This window comes from Lactuca serriola, chromosome 8, assembly GCF_051521515.1.
Source record: "Lactuca serriola cultivar US96UC23 chromosome 8, Lser_US96UC23_V15, whole genome shotgun sequence".
Classification (NCBI taxonomy): Eukaryota; Viridiplantae; Streptophyta; class Magnoliopsida; order Asterales; family Asteraceae; genus Lactuca; species Lactuca serriola.
In genome coordinates, this window is record NC_136415.1 from 199,895,241 (window position 1) to 199,918,151 (window position 22,911).

Consider the following 22,911-nt stretch of genomic DNA (forward strand, 5'->3'; position numbering starts at 1 on the left):
TGTAATGCTTTGATCACTACTATTCAATTGTTATGATACTGTACATGAAGTCATCCACCCCCAGTTGTTTTCGCCGTTCTGGTTTGGGGGTGTGACAGATTGGTGTCGGAGCATTGTTTATAGTGAACTAAGTATGTCAAACCATGTAAGATAGACAACTATAAATACAATGGGTCTAAAACACTCTAACTAAGAAATATACTTTTAAAATATAATAGTATTGTTCTAAATAGTATACATACATGCATACATACTAGAAACAGTTTCATAATAAGAATTGTATATTTAGAGGAGCTAAACACTATCCTTAAGCCTAAACAGTTATGTAATCATATCTGGGATAAATATAATCTGATCTACTATACTTATACGAGATATTTAGGAATGGTCATGGTGGGCAACAAATCTAAGACTTATCAACCCTCTATACCAAGAAACTTTATAATCAAACATAAATATTAAAAAAATATATGAGTATTTGAGAAATACTATAGGATCATACACCAAGGCCTTTCATTTATTTCTCATATCTCTATTCTCACATAGACATCATGGCAGGATTTCACATGCCCGGAGACCCCTATTTCCCTAACCAAGGAAATGGTGGGTGGATCAAAGAGGATCCTGAAGAAGATCCTGAGGAACTAATGGAAGAAGAACCTGAAGAGGATCCAGAGGAGTAGGAAGAAGAATACGAGGAACAGGAAGAGGAGGACTCGGATGCAGAGTCCAAAGTCATAAATCCTCCTTACATCACCTGAATTCCTGCACACCGACTACACGACCACGAACCCGCGCCCCGCTGGGCAGAGGACCTGGAAAGATGGAGTAGGAAACAACATCAGCTATCTCCATACGGCATGGAGCAAGGTTTCTATAACCTGAGTCACGGAGGACCAGCAGATAGGGCGCTCCTTATTATGGTTCAGCGAATCACACACCTTGGAGATCAGACCATGGCGTCAGCGAATCGGATCTTGGAGCTAGGGGCCGCTGCTAAGGCCACTGACGCACACACTCGGCTCCTAGAGAGGGACTATCCTCGGGTATGTCACCTCATTGACAGTCTCCACGAGGACCTTACCACTACTCGAGTGGAAGTGTGAGAGTACCAGGAGAGGCACTCGGCTCTCGAAGAGAGAGTGATCGTAGCTGAGTGTCGGATAACAGAGATACAAGGCGCCTCGACTTCATCTTCTGGCCTAGAGGAGACTACCTGCCGTGAGTAGGGCATGAATCCAAAGTTCGGAACCAAGAACTTGGAGGGTGCTAAGTGTAAATTAAGGAAGCTACTCGACGAGTAGGTATGCTACTCGTCGAGTCAGAGCGGGATTGATCGCGGGTTTAAGTGGCCAACTCGCCGAGTCAGCAATGGACTCGATGAGTTGGTGCTAAAGATAGAAAACCCTAATCTCGAGGGTTGCACCCTATTTAAAGGACTATATGTCCTTCCCCAGCCTCCTAATCCCGCTGAGAGTTCCAGAAAACCCTAATTTTGTGTGAGGCTTCATTGTTAAGGAGATTGGGACTTGGAAAAGGAAATTGTTGGAAGGAGCTTGAAAAAATGGAAGCTAGCATCAAGGGGTTTGTATAGATCTGGGATCTACATCAGATTTGGGCACATCTCTGAGGTAAGGAGCCCTTATCTTAAGCTATTTCCTTTGTGGTTGTTTTGGGAGTTCTTTAACTTGTTTTGAGACCTATCTCGGATTTGTAGTTAGATCTGAGGTTGATACTCTAGATCAAGACTCATGATGGCCTATAATGTCATAAAGCTTCAGTCTTTGAGTTGTTGGTGAATCCCCTTTGTCTAAAACCCAAGCCCTAGTATGTTTTGGGCCTATATCTCCTTGGTTTCACGTAAAGTTTGCAACTTTATGTGAGGGTTAGATTGTAGAAGGGTGGATTTATGGATTGGAGCCCCTGCATGGCTCGAAAAGCTTCTGAATGGATTAAGAACTGGAGAGACTCGGCGAGTCACATGGGTGTACTCGATGAGTTGTATGAACATGTGCATGGACTCGACGAGTTGGAAGAACAACTTGGCGAGTCTGTTGAAGATTGCCTTGGACTTGGTGAGTCTGTTCTTGGACTCGTCGAGTCTGGTCACAGACCCCAACCTCTTTTGGTTAAAGCCTTGGATTAAGTGAGTCGGTCGGCGACTCAGTTAGTCAGACAGGATGGGACTCAGAGATCGTTCGACTCGACGAGTCTTGGGGCAACTCGACGAGTTGAGTCGTATTATGGGAGTTTCTGAGTATAGGAACTCGACGAGTCATCGGGGTGACTCGGCGAGCAGAATCAACCAGGAAGATTGACTTTGACTGAGGACTTTGACTTTGACCAAGAGTTGACCAGTTTGACTTCCAAGGGTATTTTGGTAATTTTGGGTATTTATGGAATTTGTTGTTGGTAGTGTTATGTGGTGAAGATCGTGTCGGTGGTCAGAGCAGCTTGGTCTTATCTTTCCAGTCAGCAATTTCAGGTGAGTTCTCCTCACTATATCGATAGGGTCTACGGCACCAAGGCCGACCCTTTATCGGATGGAAATCCGGTTATTGTTTGTTATGTTATTGCTTCGCTAGATATGCATCCTGGTATTTAGGATGGTGTTATGTTAGTGACCTGGTTATGGTCGGTACCCGGTATATAGGGTAATGTTATGCTAGCGACTGGTTAGGTCGGAATCCTAGTTAGGATGTTGCAATGTTATTGATATGCTAGATACAACCTGGTTTAGGATGGTTGCTATTGTTGAGAGAAAAACTTGGAGACACACTTGAACAAACGTTAGAACAAGTATATTGTGGAATAGTTAATCTGAAAGGATATAAAAGCTCAACAATAATATAGTTAGATAGTTAGATAGTTAGTTGCGGAAAGTAAAGAAATATAAATGACAGCAATTGTTATATCAAGAATACACTTAAGTTGATACGTAACAAGGAATGCGTTCACTCCGAGTTAATAAGGAAGATCAAGCTTAGTGATTAAGTCTTAAAGACTTTCTCCGGAGAGAGGTTATAGTCTGATATGTTTTAGTAACAATTTAGAGTAAGAAGAGTAGAAAGATAGATAAGTGAAGAAGATAACTTGGAGAAATATATTCAGAATAATTCACAAGTCATCAGTGATCGAGTGATAAGAGTTGTGGTTGAGGAAGAAATTCAAGAGTAAGAAGTTTTTTTTAATACAGCAAAATGAGTCTCTATTTATAGAGTCTCAGAACTAAACTACAACTCTATAAGCAGGCGTGCAAGGCATATTGGATAATAAAGTGTATTACATAAAGATAAGTAAAGTAATCTAGATAAGTAGACTGTAGTGGTAAAAGTCTGATTGCGGTTGCTGATGAAGAACCGACTCCGGATGCTGAAATGGTTGCGGGTGCTGAACCGTTGCGGTAGGGAGATTGTTGCGGTAGCTGAGTTCAAGAGGGTCACTTTTATGTTTCAACAATTTCCCCTTAAGTGACCTCTTTAACTCCGGTTCAGTTATCAAGTTTAAGGAACTTGATCAGAATCCACCAGAACTTCCTGACATTTTCCAGCCAAGTGATTCTTGTAGAAATTTCAAATTTGACTTCTGCAGTAGTATGCTTCGATCTTTCAACTGCGGTCTTGTAGATGTCAAGTTTTTTCTTGGGCAGGCGGTGCATGGCATTCATAGGAATGAAATATTTGACATTGTCAGTCTTCCGTTTGAATATGATTCCGAGTTCAGGAAAGTTTGTTACGCCTAGTGATCTTTCTTCGAAGCCTTTGGTCGCCATTGGCACAGGTTTAAGTGGAGGGAGATCAAACTTCTTGATGATGGTGGGGTAGATATCCGCATCTATCTTGGCAAAATCACAGACTGTATCCCTCAGGAAAGATTTGGCTTTTTCAAGCGCTATTTGCATCTTAGGGTGCTTTTCTGCCTTGTTCTGGATCACCCTGGCAATAAGAAAGATTTCTTCTGGATTCATGCTAGGAAAGTCTGTCGGAGTGCAGATGTAGTCATGCTCTCTTCTGGTGAGGGTATATTGAACGAAATCAGCCTTCATGAACTTTCGCATTTTGTAGTTCTTGACTGTGGATGGTCTATCGTTAGACCAAATGTTCTCCACAGAGGAGCCATGCTTAGCATAAAAACGGTTAAGTCTTTCAAACTCCATTGGTAGACGTTTGTGATCAGGGAGGCTGCAGTCAAATGACTCAAATACTGCAAAGTATTTGGCATTGGGAGAGATTGGAATATCCCAATATCCATCAGAAAGGGGTTCAGCATATGTAAGGTATGGAGTGTAGTCTTCATCCAGTAGCCTGCGGAGCGGATTGACCCATGAGTTTATCAAGGACTCATCTATCATAGTGTCAAATCCGCATTCTCTCCAGATAAGTTCAGCAAGCTTGGCCGCCTTCCAATCATGCTTTCTCTGAGCTGTGGCAGGGGAGTCTGTGGAGCTTGCGGATGACATGTTTTCCTCAAGATTTTTGAGGTGAGGGGGAGTGTCAGGCTTTTTGGGAGTGTTTTTTATAGGTGAAGAGTGGGGAGATAGAGTATGTTGAGATGGTGCTGGTGAGGGGATTTTTTCAGTGGTGATGGGGGGACTCTGATGAATGGAAGTATCAGAGTGATGGACTTCTTCATCTTCACTTCCCTCTCTTGAGAGATGCAATGGAGGTGCTTCCTCAAGCCATTGCTTAAGTCCATCCACCTTGGCACAGACTTCTTGAAATTGAGCTTTTATAGTCTCGGCCAATTGGGAATTGTTTAGAGTGGAGGAGTTGAAGAGTAGCTTGTGTATGTCTTTGGTAAGCTGGAGGATCTCAGGGCCATGGAAATTGGAGGTGAGGGATTTATGCATTCGGTTGATGGTTGCATGAAGAACAGAGATAGTGGACTCATAAGCAGTATAAGTCTCATCTATCACTTTCTGAGATTGTGCAGCTTGATCTGCAATGGCTGCTTGAAGATCCTGTTTGATTGCGGTCACCTCAGTAATGAGGCATTCCGCGGCAGCCATGAAGTCCTGATGGTCAGCCCTGCGGTTGTTGTCAAGGGACCAGATCCCTATTTCTACCTTGAGAGAGATGCGCTCAACAGCCATATGCTCTCTTGTCTCTAGTCGTACAATTTGATCAATCAATGACTGTGGTCCTGGAAATTCTTTTGATTGAGGTTGAGTAGGTTTAACCGCAGCCAAAATTTGATCTACTTTGGCTTGAAGACTCATAAACTCCTTCCGGGTGACAACATCCTTCTTCTTCTTCTTCTTCTTCTTCTTTTCTTTAGGCTTGGAAGTTCAATGCTGAGAACTACTGACTCCTCTTCTTCTTCAAACATCATTAGATCGTCGTCTGAAGGATTTGGTTTGTTTACCTCTTGGATGTCGTCATCATCAAGACCGAAGGTAGGGGCTGATCTGAGTTCAATTGCAGGCCCTTCGTCTTGAGATGGGTTGACTGTGGGAGATGGAATAGGAGTTGGAGTAGGAGGAACTTTAGAGGTAACTGCGGCTGCGCCTGATGCTTGAGCTTTCATCATAGTTTCTGCCATTTGATCCATCCAGTTTTGAACCTTTTGGATCGTGGCAATGGTATGGGCATTGCTGATGGCATTCGCCCAATACTTGGCCACGGACAGGATCTCATATTCTTTTTGTTGCTGTTGTTTGATATGTTGCTCCTTGCGGGCTTGGAAGGCCCTTCGAAAGGCAGCATATTTCTTGATTTCGGCATCAGTAGTTGGTTGATATCGACTCCAAGAATCACTTGAGTCATCTCCGTCAATTCTTTGGATACGCACCAAGGTGTCCCTTGGGTTCATGGATCCTTGCACATGTGTACTCACCGTGCCTAAACCACCTGTAAAGGATGGAGGCAGAGTAGGATTTCCTGGGCTTCCTCGGTCTCCTTGACCCGTGATCAAGTCTGGCCTCGGCCCAGTTCTGGCATGGGCGAAAGAAGTACTCTGCGGATGGTTGTTTTTATTTTCTTGAGGATAGATATTGGTTGTCTATCTTCCTCATAATCACTGCTCGATACAGTGGTGGGTTTGGTTTTGCGTTTCTTTTAGGGTGCGGTTTGTTTTGTAGCATCCTTCTTAGGTGTGCTATGTTTCTTCTTGGATGCCACCGTTTTTCTCTGTTGAGAAAGGTTAGATAGTGTAGTAGCAGAGGGGACTACGGTACCCTCAGGGATAATGGTTGCGGATGGAAGAGGTGGGGTAGAAGGGTATGGGGCAATACCCTCCGTAGCCTCGATGTGGTCTGAGACATCAGCGGTCTTAAGACCAAGCAAAGTAAGAATGTGGGTGGGAAGCCTGCGGATAGGTCCAAATAAAGTTTGATCAGAAGAGGGATTGTACCTTTTGAGATCCTTAGTGACAAAGAAGTTGATGTCACTGCCCATGTCAATGCCAGCATCCGTATGTAATTCTAAGATGCATAGTGACCAGAATCGAGCAAAAGTGAGCTCTGTTGGGTTCTCCCTTTGGTGTTCTTTGGGGATATATTGGAGAAAATCGTCCCAAAGAATCTGGCCATAGTTGACATCGTGGCCTGTGTAGATGCTCTATACCAATTCAAGCAGCTTCAAACCCATGTTGTCAATGCCTCCGGTTCTGCCGGATAAGCAGCGAATGACGAAGTGGCACACAAACTGCCAAACCGCAGGCAGTTGGTTCTTCTTAAACTCACCAATCCCTGGGATTGGTTTCTGATACCCCATCTGGTAGACTGCGGTGGTGATGTCAGATAATGGTGGTGTGAAAATCTTGATGGAGGGGTGAATCAGAAGATTAATGGCGGACAAGAACTTCTCTTTGGTCAAGATGACCAAGGAATCATTGGTGAGGTTGAGATGCACTTCTTGAGGGTTCTCCAATGGGCGATATACAGAAATGGCACATTTGAAGAGGGTGGAAACAGGAACGACATCTGTGAAAGCATCAAATGGACCAAATAGAATATGGTTCTTAAGAAACTTGATCATAAGCTTGGTTGGGGCATTGTATGACGGGTGATCTTCAAAAATTGCTCTAAAATTGCTTGAAGCTAACGTTGGAGAGGCGGAACCAGTTGGATTCATGGAGCCTGAAGCCTTGTATTGTTTCTTAGATGCACCTGATTACGCCATTGTGAGAGAAGAAAATGGAGTTCTTGAGAGTTATAGGGGTTTTGAGAGTTGAGAGAGAACAATCGATAATCAGAGAGCGTAAAGGATTATTGGGGAAGAAGACGGGTTTATAAAGGGGGGTGAAAAAGTTTTAACCCTAGGTAAAAGGATAGAAAAAAGGTAAATATAAATGACAGCAATTGTTATATCAAGAATACACTTAAGCTGATCCGTAACAAGGAATGCGTTCACTCCGAGTTAATAAGGAAGATCAAGCTTAGTGATTAAGTCTTAAAGACTTGCTCCGGAGAGAGGTTATAGGCTGATATGTTTCAGTAACAATTTATAGTAAGAAGAGTAGAAATATAGATAAGTGAAGAAGATAACTTGGAGAAATATATTCAGAATAATTCACAAGTCATCAGTTGGAGACACACTTGAACAAACATTAGAACAAATATATTGTGGAATAGTTAATCTCAAAGGATCTAAAAGCTCAACAATAATATAGTTAGATAGTTAGATAGTTAGTTGCGGAAAGTAAAGAAATATAAATGACAGCAATTGTTATATCAAGAATACACTTAAGCTGATTCGTAACAAGGAATGCGTTCACTCCGAGTTAATAAGGAAGATCAAGCTTAGTGATTAAGTGTTAAAGACTTGCTCCAGAGAGAGGTTATAGTATGATACGTTTCAGTAACAATTTATAGTAAGAAGAGTAGAAAGATAGATAAGTGAAGAAGATAACTTGGAGAAATATATTCAGAATAATTCACAAGTCATCAGTGATCGAGTGATAAGAGTTGTGGTTGAGGAAGAAATTCAAGAGTAAGAAGTTTTTTTTAATACAACAAAATGAGTCTCTATTTATAAAGTCTCAGAACTAAACTACAACTCTATAAGCAGGCATGCAAGGCATATTGGATAATAGAGTGTATTACATAAAGATAAGTAACGTAATCTAGATAAGTAGACTGTAGTGGCAAAAGTCTGATTGTGGTTGCTGATGAAGAACCGACTCCGGATGCTGAAACGGCTGCGGGTGCTGAACCGTTGCGGTAGGGAGATTGTTGCTGTAGTTGAGTTCAAGAGGGTCACTTTTATGTTTCAACAACTATGTTACTGATATGCTAGATTTCATCGTGGTTTAGGATGGTTGCTACGTTATTGATATGCTAGATATATCCTGCTTTAGGGTGGTTGTTATGTTATTAATATGCTAGATACATCCTGGTTTAGGATGGTTGCTATGTTACAGATTTGCTATGTGATATGTTAGACTGTTTGTCTGGTTAAGGATGGTTATGCGATTAATTGTTTATTATGCATATGATTTTTTGACGGGGGTTGGGTTGAGGCGGGTCCTGCTTTGTGTTGTAGGCCAACATACCCAGGGTGGATCGGATATTCCGAACGCCCAGCGAGCGGTCCGGATGGGATGAAGAACCCAAGAGGGCGGACCAGACGTGCCGGGGCTCGGAGAGTGGACCTGGCCGACTGAAGGCCCGATGTGGGTGGACCAGTCATACTGTAGACTCAGAGAGTGGACCAGGTGGATTGAAGGCCCAGTGTGGGCGGACCAATCACACTGTAGACCCGATGTGCATGGATGTTCTATTTGCGATATGTTATGAGTATGTTTGCGTGTGGTTGGTATTTTGGAGGTAACTCACTAAGCTTTCAGGCTTACAGTTCAGTGTTTTGTTTCAGGTACTTCAGGAGAACGTGGCAAGGCGAAGGCATGATCGTACCGCTCCACATGTTTTATGATTTATGTGATATGGTTCTGGGGAATACTCTGATATTTAAACTATTTTGAAAAAAAAATGTATGAACTTAATGGTTTTTGAATGAATTAAATGTTTTAATTTGGCTCGAATTTTATGGGTGTTACACTACTCATATCTTGTTTTTATTTATGAGTAAGCGTTAGTGCTACTCTTTCATGTAGACCTTCTTAATGATTAAATTTTCAAAAACTATGTACTAGTACCATATTATCAATGAAATGGGTATGCATTATAATTTCATTGGATGTTGTTATTTGTTATGAAATTGTTTAAAGGTTATACTAAATTTCATTATGAATTTCTTACAAATTTCAATAACAACCAGACTTGATACATATACAAAACAAGGCATTCCATTACGGAAATGTCCGATTATAACTCTTATCAAAGACTTATCGTCATTCCACCTTTGAACTTTATGGCAGAAGTATGCCACCAAGGAAGTAAAACAAGCGCAAGAACAACACACCAACAGCCCCACCACCGCCACCACCTCCACAAATGGATTTTGTTGTGTTCCAGGCTGTAATAACAGCCACTGTGGCCCAAATCAGCAGTAACAACAATGAAAGCGGAAACGGGAGTGACAGTTCCAATCAGGGAGAAAACCAGGGGCACCAGTGGATGTGCTCATACAAAGAATTCATGAACAACAATCCCAGGACGTATCATGGTGGCGACAGGGTCGTTACTTTGACAAGATAATTCGCAAAAACTAAGTCCATCTTTGAAATCTTTGCCTTCCCAAACGAGTTCAAGGTCAAATATGCCGCATGTACATTTGCGGACTCAACCTTGTCATGGTGGAGCAGCCACGTTAAAACTTTGAATCTAGTGATTGCCAACTGTATGAGTTGGGAGGACATGAAAGCAATGATGCTCGAGGAATACTATCCAAGGAGCGAGATGCAGAAGCTAGAACAAGAATTATAGGAACACTCCATGAAGGGTTCCGATATTACCACCTACACTTCCCGATTTAACGAAATGGCAACTCTGTGCCCGGGAATGGTCACCTCAAAGACCAAGAAAGTGGAATGTTGCATTTGGGGGAATGGTCACCTCAAAGACCAAGAAAGTGGAACGTTACTCTGTACCAGCGGATGGTCATATCTGCCAACCCGAGCACCCTCAATAGTGCCAAGCGTCTGGCATAAACTCTTGTCGACCAGGGAGTTCGTCAAGGCATCATAACCCCCACGCCCAAACAACCAAAAGGAGGTGACAACAAGAGGAAGTTTTGGAACAAAAAGAAAGGCCAATCCGCTCAAGACCCATCCAAAAAGCAACAAAGTGTTGTTGTCCATGCCATCACCGCCCCTACCGCCTCTGCGCCAGCCAAGCAATATGTCAGGAAATGCAATGCAACAATTGCAAAAATAAGGCGCACACATCCCATTTATGTAAAGCACCCACAAAACAAACCACCCAAGCCGCTAATCCTGGGGTGAGTCGTTGTGACATCCATATTTTTCACGGCCAGAAAAGACCAATTTGTTTATGCTTTATTTTGAAAATCATAGTACCTTTTAAAGAAATATGTTGCGGAAATTGTTCCCAGAAAACATGATAAATATGTTATCAAAGCATTTCTGAAGAAATGTATTTTTATTCATTTTAAAACCTTGGGATGTCATCTTCGATACAGAAACATAAACATAAACAGTCCTTACACTCATTTAGACTAGTGATTTGCATCTTCCTTAATCTCTCAGTATAATTTGACTTCGTATCAAAACCTGTGATACAAGTAAACTGAGTGGGTCAGGTTAGGAAACCTGGTGAGTACATAGGGTTTTCAACCCACAATAATATAATTATTATGTTTAATCATCAAACGATCAACCCAATTACCCATCCCCGTTATCTTCTTTATTCTTAAGGATCTACCATAAGAATCAGATATCCTTCATTCGTTCATTCCTAAGGTTTATCCAAGGGAATACGAGCGAAGTCCATTACTACTAATGTCATTTGTAAGGAACAGCTGCCAATATTATCCTTTAGGCGCAGCTGCTAGGGTTGTGTTGTTATCAATTAGGCGTAGCTGCCAATATCATCTATTAGGTGTAGTTGCCATGATTATGGTGTTCCCTATTAGGCGCAACTACTGATATTATCATATAGGCGCAAATTCTAGGATGTTTAGAGTACATCTCATTTCAATATCATATATAGGTTGTGGCGCAGCTGCCAATATTCATATATATCATCTTTCATCCCTCATCACTTATCTACCCATGTTCTACTTAACATATTCGTAGATAAAAAAAAATACTGTTCAGATCTGAAATAAAGACTAAATCTTTCATCCAGGATAGATATAAAGATATAAAATACATATACAGCTTAGATCTAAAAAACAAAAATTTAGATATTTCATCCAGCGTAGATATCAAGGTATAAAATACATATATAGTCTAGATCTGAAGAAAAAGTTCAGATCTGAAAAGAAAGAAGTTTAGATCTTTCATCCAACATAGATCTCAAAGTATAAAATACATATATAGTCTAGATCTGAAGAAAAAGATCAGATCTGAAAAGAAAGAAGTTTAGATCTTTCATTCAACATAGATCTCAAAGTATAAAATACATATACAGTCTAGATCTGAAGAATAGTTCAGATCTGAAAAGAAAGAAGTTTAGATCTTTCATCCAACATAAATCTCAAAGTATAAAATACATATACAGTCTAGATCTGAAGAATAGTTCAAATCTGAAAAGAAAGAAGTTTAGATCTTTCATCCAACATAGATCTCAAAGTATAAAATACATATACAACTTAGATCTGAAAAACAAAGTTTAAATCTTTCATCTAGCACAGATCTCAAGTAAACAGATAATATGCACACATAGCATGTAAATTATATAAAATACTTCATATCCATGTGTAAGATGAAAGTAACTATGCACTCGCTTGATAAGGTGGTGATTCCAACTAGGACAACGCTTCGCTTCGACGAAACCAGGAGGTTTGCTTAAAAACCACGTTCTATGGGGGTAGAGTTTCCAAACCGAAAAGCTCTTTTTCTCAGAGCCTTCTAGCGCTACGGGGCTTTCTTCAAGTGCTAAGGAAGTTTCCGAGGCTTTTGGGGGTGTTTTAGGAGGTTTAAAGACTGAGTAGAGAGAAGAAGAAGTGGATTTCGGTATGCAAAATGAAGGAACTCTCAAGGGGTGTTTATAGGCTGAAAAAGTGTTGAAATCGTCAAGTTTCTGGCCCAACTCGTCGAGTTTCTGACCCCCAACTCGTCAAGTTGGTGCCACTTTCATCATCAGATTGCGCCACGTCACCTACTTCGCTACAGCACCCTTCTGACTTCTAAACCCCGTAACTTTTGCGTACGAGTTCCGTTTTCGACATTCTTTATATCCACGTGTAGGTGGGTACATGATCTACAACTTTCGTTTAGACACCATCGGATAATTCTCGACCAATTTTTAAATTTAATAGTATGAGAAATTACACTGCTAAACGACCATGTAGAATTCATAACTTCTACATACGAACTCCGTTTTCGACTGTATTTTTATCGTTGAACTCCTATTAATGAGGTCTTCAATTCTCATTTAGGTTGTGTCGGATAAAAATCGCTCAATCTAAAATTCAAACTCCGGGTTGTATATTGTTATGCCAAATCTTAGAAAATTCATAACTTCCTCATATGAAGTGAGATTTTGACGTTCTTTTTATGCACGCTCTCAGTTTAAAGTATACTGAAACTTTCGTTTTGATCGCTAAGGCTAAAGAGAATTTTATCGCAAACTCACTTTTAACGTCACACAGCGTCGTATCGGTTTTGTCGTGAAACTTCGACAAGTCATAACTTCTTCGTTATAACTCGGATTTCAACATTCTTTATATGTACGGAACCCTTGAGACATATACTACTACTTGGTTAAGGTTATTTATTCTAAATAACCTTCTATCAAAAATTCACGTTCGATGCTTATTGTGTCTTAAATGACTAGCCCGGATCTGCGGGCGTTACAATTATCTCCCCCATAGGATGATTACGTTGCGGAATCATCAATGAGAAAGGGCTTGTATAATGACTCCATAATTTATCTCTTCGTCTTATTTAATAATCATAACTTCTTTGTTCTTTCGAACGAAATCCTAACTCTAGGACTTCTCGACCGCAGGCGGTGCTCAATCCTGCACATGCTCCGCGTATTATGTCGGAGTTTCAATTGTAACTTTTGAGTTTCAATTGCGATTCTCATTGGAAACTCCCTATTCTTCTTATAGGATTAAGATAAGTTATTTCCTTTGATTACCATAATAGACTGATGGGTCATGTTCTAATGACCTCTTATAGTATGATGTAATGCTTAGACTCAGGTTTATTTGAGTCAGATTCCCCAACGGAGGTTTGCTTCCTTCACGTTCTAATGTGATATAATCACATTATAGCATGTAGCACTTCTAGCTACTAGTTCGCACTTTAACAATGATCGTGCTACTTCTATGGATTGCTTCGATTATCTTTCATTTCAATCGTTTGGATTTAGTCCGATGCTACATCGATCTTGGTTCTCTGAACCACGTAATATAGTCATCTTAGTCGGACTCGATTTGATAAGACCATTAGGGTCAGATTAACAATCATCTCCTTAGTCATTACCGAAATGATAGTAACGACAGACATGAACAAAACAGAGTCAATTACTAGTGTCTTGGTAACCTTGTGACTTTCCCTGATCCAAGTGTGAGTCATGTGCTTCTGGTAACATAGGCATCTACTACCATTCACACCTAATCATACTTGTCCCAAGTAATGTCTTGCAGTTTTCCAAGTCACCATACAAGAAAATCACATAACAACTTAGCACACCAGATAACAAAACCGAGTTTTATATTACTTCCGGAAACGATTACATAGATGTTCAAGTTCAATCTACGTTGTGCCCCCAATAGGCTACACTACAAGATACTTTCTGCATGGCTACTTCATATCCCAATATTTGGATATATGGATCCTCACTCCTAATCCCTTGCATCCTCGCCTACTTCATTAAGGATCATCTGGAATGCCCATGCCTTTGGCTTTTGTGGTTACATTTGGCCTTGCAGCTCCTTCCCTTTTTGGGCAGTCTTGCTTGTAGTTCCCTTCTTCAGTACATTCGTAACACACCCTCTTATTAAATGTACACTCATTGGCGTAATGCCCAGACTTTCCACATTTGAAACATGTCACCTCCGCGCCACATTTTCCTATGTGTTTCTTCTTGCACTTATCGCACCATCTTGCCTCACCTCCTCCTCCTTCGGACCTTGAACCAGACTTTCTCTTCTTTTTGGATTTTGATGATCCCTAAAACTTCCTTTTCTCACTAACCTTGACTATCTCCAGTTCCCTTTCCCTTAACTGGGTCTCAACATTTTTGGCTGCTCTAACAGCTGCCTTCAACGTGCTTGCCTTTTTGACCGTTGGGCCAAAGTCCGAAGGCAATCCATTAACAAACTTCTCTATCTTGGTGAGTTTAATTGGCACTAAGTAGAGAAATAGCTTCATCCTCTTGATGAATGAGGTGACATACTCATCAATACTCATCCTCCCTTTCTTCAGGTTCTGTAACTCATTGTTTAGGTCTATCATATCTATCTCGGAGCAGTACTGCATCTTTAACTGCTCCATGAATGCTTCCCAAGACATCTGTATGGCTTCTCCCTAGGGCATCGTATCTACCAACAACTTCCACCAGCTTAAAACTATGGTCTTTAGTTATCTGACCACAAAGACAGTTTTCTGCTTGTCGCTATAGTTGCAACTTTCAAATACTATCTCCATTTTGGAGATCCAATCCATAACCTCTACTGGATTTAGGCTTCCAGAAAGACTCGGTGGTTTAGCACTCGGTAAGTTCTTATACATACGTCTATCTCTGTCGATTCCCCTCTCCGGGTCATTCCTTCTTGCTACTGGGGTTCAACTTGACTCACAGTGCGACTGTAATTTCCTTCCTCTGATTTTTCAATGATCAGCTCAGGTTCTTCAACAGACATCGAAGGTTGATCCATACTATTCAACAACATTTGTCTCGTCTCTTCCATTTGTTTGTCTATCACATCCCAAATCAATGGTTTGTACTCCAGCCATTGTGACTGTCTCTGGTGCAGCTTCTACTATCGGCACCTGCTCATTCACTTGGGGATGAGGCTGCTCATTCCTATTTTCATTCGCGTTTCCAACTCCACTTCAGGTTCTTCCCATTTCGATCTATACACCAAAGTAGGTGCATTTAGATCTTTATTTACGATAGATGTTTAAATTCTTCTCATCACTCAAAAAGTTATATGCCAGTTCTAATACCGTAATTAAACGTTTAGAAATCTTAACACATAAAATTTTCAGATCTGGCCGGCAACAAACCATAGACCCGATCTAACAATAGCATATAAGTCATCTTTATAGCTATAACATGTAACATTTACCACATAAAAGCATTTTAGGCATCTTTCCTAAAATAAACTAGTGCTCGTGTCTAAATTTTAGAAGACACTCATCTCACAATCATCGCTTAGAATTCTAAGTCCAAGTCTAGAAATCCTACAAATTCCTAGTTCGCTTAAACTAATCCTCTGATACCAACAGTGACATCCCCCTTTTTCACAGTCAGAAAAGAGAGATATCTTTATGTTTGATTTGAAAATCAGAGTACCTTTTAAAGAAATATGTTGCGGAAATCATTACAAGAAAACATGATAAATATGTTATCAAAACATTTCTGAAGAAATGTATTTTTATGAATTTTAAAACATTGGGATGTCATCGTCAATACAGAAACATAAGCATAAACAAACCTTACATTCATTTACACTAGTAATTTGCATCTTCTTTAATCTCTGAGTATAATTTGACTTCGTATCGAAACCGGTGATACAAATAAACTGAGTGGGTCAGGTTGGGAAACCTGATGAGTACATAGGGTTTTCAACCCACAATAATATAATTATGATGTTTAATCATCAAACAATCAACCCAATTACACATCCTCATTATCTTCTTTATTCTTAAGGATCTACCCTAAGAATCAGCTATCCTTCATTCATTCATTCCTAAGGTTTAACCTAGGGAATACGCGCGGAGTCCATTACTACTAATGTCATCTATTAGGAACAGCTGCTAATATTATCCTTTAGGTGCAGCTTCCATGATTGTGTTGTTCTCAACTAGGCGTAGCTGCCAATATCATATATTAGGCGTATTTGCCATGATTATGATGTTCTCTATTAGGCACAACTACCGATATTATCCTATAGGCGCAACTGCTAGGATGTTTAGAGTACATTTCATTTCAAAATCATCTAAAAGTTGTGGTGCAGCTGCCAATATTCATCTATATCATCTTTCATCCCTCATCACGTATCTACCCATGTTCTACCCAACATATTCGTAGATCAAAAAATACAGTTCAGATCTGAAATAAAAGTCTAAGGTAGTGTTTGTTTTTTGTCTGCAGGTCTGCGTCGCCTCTTCTGTCTATGTCACGCAGACCACGCGCAGACGTTAGCCTTCACAGACTATTTGTTTTCTTGAAGACTGCATACCTAAAAATGTATGTGCGCCCTCTTCGTTGAAGTTGTTTATATAAATATGAAAAAAAAATATAATATATTCTTATATTTTTTTGCTAAATTTTGTAAAACGTTATTTAATACAGTATCGTCAATTTCTCAAGAAAATAAGGACGTTTTTAATGGATTTAATTGAAAAATTGAAGTTTATTTCCATCCATTTATGTATCAAATTCTTTGATCACTAATTATAATGTTTAGTTATAACTTTGCAACCAAAGTTGTTGGTTTTTATCAAATATATACGTTAATTCATACCATTTTTATTTTTATTTTTTATACAATAATATATAAAAGTTCATCTAGATTCGTTAATTATTTATAACAAAGTCATAAAAATATTAAAAATTCATTTTGAAGTTTAAAAAAATCAGTTTATTTAGATTTCAGTTTATTTTAGTAGCCCGCAGATGTTAAAAAAACAAACAGTCTTCTTTTTTCAAACTGCAGACGTTTGGTCCACCTCTTCTACTATAGAGGTCTACATATGTGGTCTGCGACTGCACACATTTTGCCTCAGAAAAAACAAACAACACCTAAATCTTTCATCCAAGATAGATCTGAAGATATAAAATACATATACTTTTTAGATCTAAAAAACAAAATTTAGATATTTCATCCAGCGTAGATATCAAGGTATAAAATACATATACAGTCTAGATCTGAAGAAAAAGTTCAGATCTGAAAAGAAAGAAGTTTAGATCTTTCATCCAACATAGATCTCAAAGTATCAAATACATATAAAGTCTAGATCTGAAGAAAAAGTTTAGATCTGAAAATAAAGAAGTTTAGATCTTTCATCCAACATAGATCTCAAAGTATAAAATACATATACAGTCTAGATCTGAAGAATAGTTCAGATCTGAAAAGAAAGAAGTTTAGATCTTTCATCCAACATAAATCTCAAAGTATAAAATACATATACAGTCTAGATCTGAAGAATAGTTCAAATCTGAAAAGAAAGAAGTTTAGATCTTTCATCCAACATAGATCTCAAAGTATAAAATACATATACAACTTAGATCTGAAAAACAAAGTTTAAATCTTTCATCTAGCACAGATCTCAAGTAAACAGATAATATGCACACATAGCATGTAAATTATATAAAATACTTCATATCCATGTGTAAGATGAAAGTAACTATCCACTCGCTTGATAAGGTGGTGATTCCAACTAGGACAACGCTTCGCTTCGACGAAACCAGGAGGTTTGCTTAAAAACTGGGTTCTGCGGGGGCAAAGTTTCCGAACCGAAAAGCTCTTTTTCTCGGAGCCTTCTAGCGCTCCGGGGCTTTCTTCAAGTGCTAAGGAAGTTTCGTAGGCTTTTGGGGGTGTTTTGGGAGGTTTAAAGACTGAGTAGAGAGAAGAAGAAGTGGATTTCGGTATGCAAAATGAAGGAACTCTCAAGGGGTATTTATAGGCTGAAAACGTGTTGAACTCGTCAAGTTTCTGGCCCAACTCGTCGAGTTTTTGACCCCCAACTCGTCGAGTTGGTGCCACGTTTCGTCATCAGATTCTGCCACGTCACCTACTTCGCTGTAGCACCCTTCTGACTTCTAAACCCCGTAACTTTTTCGTACGAGTTCCGTTTTCAACGTTCTTTATATCCACGCATAGGTGGGTACATGCTCTACAACTTTCGTTTAGACACTATCGGATAATTCTCAACCAATTTTTAAATTTACTAGTATGATAAGATTACACTGCTAAACGACCATGTAGAATTCATAACTTCTACATACGAAATCCGTTTCCGACTGTATTTTTATCGTTGAACTCCTATTAATGAAGTCTTCAATTCTCATTTAGGTTGTGTTGGCTAAAAATCGCTCAATCTAAAATTCAAACTCCGAGTTGTATACTGTTACGCCAAATCTTAGAAAATGCATAACTTCCTCATACAAAGTCAGATTTTGACGTTCTTTTTATGCACTCTCTCAGTTTAACGTATACTGCAACTTTCGTTTACATCGCTAAGGCTAAAGAGAATTTTATCACAAACTCAATTTTAACGTCACACAACGTCATGCAAGTTTTGTCATGAAACTTCGACAGCTCATAACTTCTTCATTATAACTCGGATTTCGGAATTCTTTATGTGTACGGAACCCTTGAGATATATACTACAACTTGGTTAAGGTTATTTATTCTAAATAACCGTCTATCATAAAAATTTGTTTTCGACGCTTATTGTGTCTCAATTTACTAGCCCGGATATGTGGGCGTTACAGTCGCACATGCTACGGTTGTGGTGAGACCGGGCATTACAAGAGGAACTGCCTGAAGGCACAAAACAAAAATAACGGAGATGTAGGAAGGGTTCTAATAATAGGGCATTAGGAGGCCATGAGGGATCCTACTGTGGTTACTGGTACGTTCCTCCTAAACAACTCATATGTATGCATACTATTTGATAGTGGTGCGGAGAAAAGCTTCATGAGCCACCAGTTTAAACACTTACTCAAACAGTAACCCCAAACACTAAATGAAACATTCACCATAGAAATGGCCAATGGAAAGACAAAAAGCACTAAAGATATATTCATAGGATGCACACTAACTCTAAACAATCATTCCTTCCTAATAGACCTTATTCCAGTCACAATAAGTAGTTTTGACGTTATCATTGGCATGGATTGGTTAAGTCCTCACCAAGCCGATATCATGTGTTACGAAAAGGTTGTTCGCCTTAATCTACCAAGCAGCGAAACCCTCATCATTTATGGTGACAAACCCGGCGCGAATCTACAAATCATCTCCTGCATCAAGGCTCAGAAATATCTATGCAAGGAATACCACACCTTCTTAGCTCATGTCGTTGATAAGAAACAAGAAGTGCAAGACATCAAGGATATTCCCAAGGTCTGCAACTTTCCTGTTGTATTCGCAGAAGACCTTCCTGGAATCCCACCTGTACGCCAAGTCGAATTCATAATCGACTTAATTCCTGGAGCCACTCCCATAGGCAAATCCCCATACCGCTTAGCACCGGCTGAAATGCAGGAACTGTCCAGCTAACTGAACGAACTACTGAGCAAAGGATTCATGTGACCGATTTTCCCACCTTGGGGAGCACCGGTATTGTTAGTGAAAAAGAAGGATGGATCATTCCGCATGTGCATATACTACCAAGAACTGAACAAGCTCAATATCAAAAATCGTTATCCCCTACCTAGAATCGAGGACTTATTTGATCAACTGCAAAGATCGAGCTACTTCTCAAAGATTGATCTAAGGTCAGGGTACCATCAGTTGCGAATTCAGGAGGAAGATATTCCAAAGATGACATTCAGAACTCGCTACAGCCACTATGAGTTTGTGGTGATGCCCTTTGGTTTGACTAATGCACCTGCAGTGTTCATGGACTTAATGAACCGTGTGCGCCGACCTTACTTGGATAATTCATGATAGTATTCATCGATGACATACTAGTTATTCACGAAGTAAGGAGGAACATAGTCAGCATCTACGACAAGTCTTAGAGACGTTAAGGGAGGAAAAGCTATATGCAAAGTTCTCAAAGTGCGAGTTCTGGATTTGAAAAGTAGACTTCTTGGGGCACGTAGTCAGCAAGGAAGGGTTACACGTGGACCCTTCCAAAGTCAAGGCGATTGAAAACTGGGCAACACCAAGAACACCGAAAGTGATCCTCCAGTTTTTAGGCCTTGTTGGCTACTACCGAAGATTTATACAAAACTTCTATAAGATCGCGATGCCCCTCACTACCTTGACTCAGAAGGGAGTGACTTTCAGTTGGGAGAATAAACAAGATACTGCCTTCCAAATGCTTAAGAAAGCTCTGTGCAGCGCTCCAATATTTTCTCTGCCATAAGGGATCGAAAACTTTGTGGTCTATTGTGATGCATCCAAGTAAGGCCTAGGTTGTGTGCTTATGCAACGAGGAAGAGTCATTGCTTGTGACTCAAGAGAACTCAAAACCATGAGGTCAATCACACCACGCACGACCTCGAACTAGGAGCAGTGGTGTTTGCCCTGAAGATCTGGAGGCACTACCTTTAAGGAACCAAATGCACCATCTTCATAGACCATAAGAGTCTTCAGCACATTCTTAACCAAAAGGATCTCAACATGAGACAATGATGATGGGTGGAACTGCTAAATGACTACGAATGTGAAATTCGTTATCATCCAGGCAAGGACAACAAAGTAGTAGACGCTCTGAGTCGAAAAGGATACTCGGTCCGCCGAGTAAAATCATTAACCATGACCATCCATTCACACCTGTCCACACAATCAAGGAGGCGCATCTAGAAGCCTTGAAACCCGAGAACGTCGCAGGTGAGGCATTGCGGGGAATGGATAAAAACTTAGAAGTCAAGGGTGATAGAGCTTATTACCTCATTAATCGAATCTGGACACCAAAATTCGGCGGGTATAGAGATGTTTTCATGAACGAAGCTCACAAGACAACCTACCCCATTCATCCCAGTTCAGTCAAGATGTATATGGGCATCAAGAAACTTTATTGGTGGCCGAACATCAAAGCAGAGATCGCTACCTATGTGGGCAAGCACCTGACTTGTGCCAAGGTCAAGGTAGAATATCAAAAGCCCTCGGGTTTGCTTCAGCAACTGGACATACCTGAGTGGAAATGGGATCGAATAACCATGGACATCATAACTAAGTTACCCAAGATGATGGTTGGACTTGACACCATCTGGGTGATCGTTGACAAGTTAACCAAATCCGCACACTTCTTACCAAGAAAAGAGACCGACAAGATGGAGAGGCTAACCAGTACGTATATTAAAGAAATCGTGCGACTACATGGGGTGCCAATATCTATCATCTCCGACATAGCTAGTAGGTTCACCACATGGTTCTGGTAGTCGCTACAAAAGTCCTTGGGAACCAAACTCAACATGAATACAGCATATGACCCTCAGACTGACGGGTAAAGCGAAAGGACCATTCAGACGCTAGAAGACATGTTGAGGGTATCTGTGATACACTTTAGTAAGGACTGGGATACCCACTTACCACTCGTCGAATTCTCATACAATAACAACTATCACACTAGCATCAAAGTCGCGTCATTCAAATCCCTCTACGGACCCAAGTGTAGATCACCTTTGTGCTGGGCTGAAGTAGGTGACACACAACTAGCAAAAAGGCAAGTGCCTGCTAGCACACTCACTGGCCCGGAGATCATACGAGAAAATATGGAAAAGATTGTCCAGATCCGTGAATGATTAAAGTCATCACAGGATCGGAAAAAGAGATATGCGATAAGCGACGAAAACCCTTGGAATTCCAGGTTGGTGACCACGTTTTGTTGAAGGTCTCACCCTAGAACAGAATGATACATTAGAAAGCTAAATCCAAGGTATATCGGGCCATTTGAGATCTTTTCCAGAATCTACCCGGTAGCTTACAAAATTCGACAACCACAGGAAATCAGTAACATACACCCTACCTTCCACATGTCCAACCTAAAGAAGTGTCTTTCCGACGAGACTCTTGTAGTCCCACTCAAAAAAATTGTGGTAAACGAGAGTCTACACTTTGTAGAAGAGCCTGTGGAAATCTTGGACAAAGAGGTCAAAAGGACGAAACAAAGCCGCATACCCATAGTGAAGGTCCGTTGGAACGCCAAGCGAGGACCTGAATTTACCTGGGAACACGAAGATCAAATGAAACAGACATACCCACAACTTTTCCTCTAGTTGCAAGAACTCGTCCAATATGCAAATTTCGAGACGAAATTCCCTTTAACAGGGGGATGATGTGACAACTGGAAAATTTTGGAACAAGCAAGTTCTAAATTGTAACCGTGTATAAGTGAATTCAGAACGTAACTTTGTTGCAATAAAACTTTGTAAACCAAAAGGGCATTATTTATATAAGTAAATATATATTCTTTGAAAATCATATTCGTGATAAACACTTGAAAGTCAAAAAGATAGACCAATAATTTCCAAAAATTCTATGTGTATTTAAAGTGTTTTAGTCCTAGGACCCCACCAACCTAGTGATTTCGGTTTGCTTAGGACCGAAATCACCCTTTAGTGGGTAATACAAAACCGAAAATACCATGAGAGAATGTTTTAGGACCGAAAACACAAACTAGAAATAACTAGCACCGAAATCACATGGTGTACAAGGTGATTTCGGTCATGCCTTGGCCGAAATCACCACATTGGTCCTTTTCTTAGTGGGTTTTCGGCTTGAAAAGCAGATAAGGGGGTTGACTTGGTGATTTGAAGTTCCATCCTTTCACATGCAAAATAATACCTACCAGTTATCAAGGTAATTGTCCAACAAACAACCAAGCAAATATCCCATCACTTCCTTTCCTTATCTATGGCCCAAATCACCTCCACAAACCCCACCATTTCCATTACTACTTTCTGTTAACTTCATTTACTCTCAAGAAGAAAGCCAAGAATCTTCCAAGTTCAAATCCTCCAAGTTTATT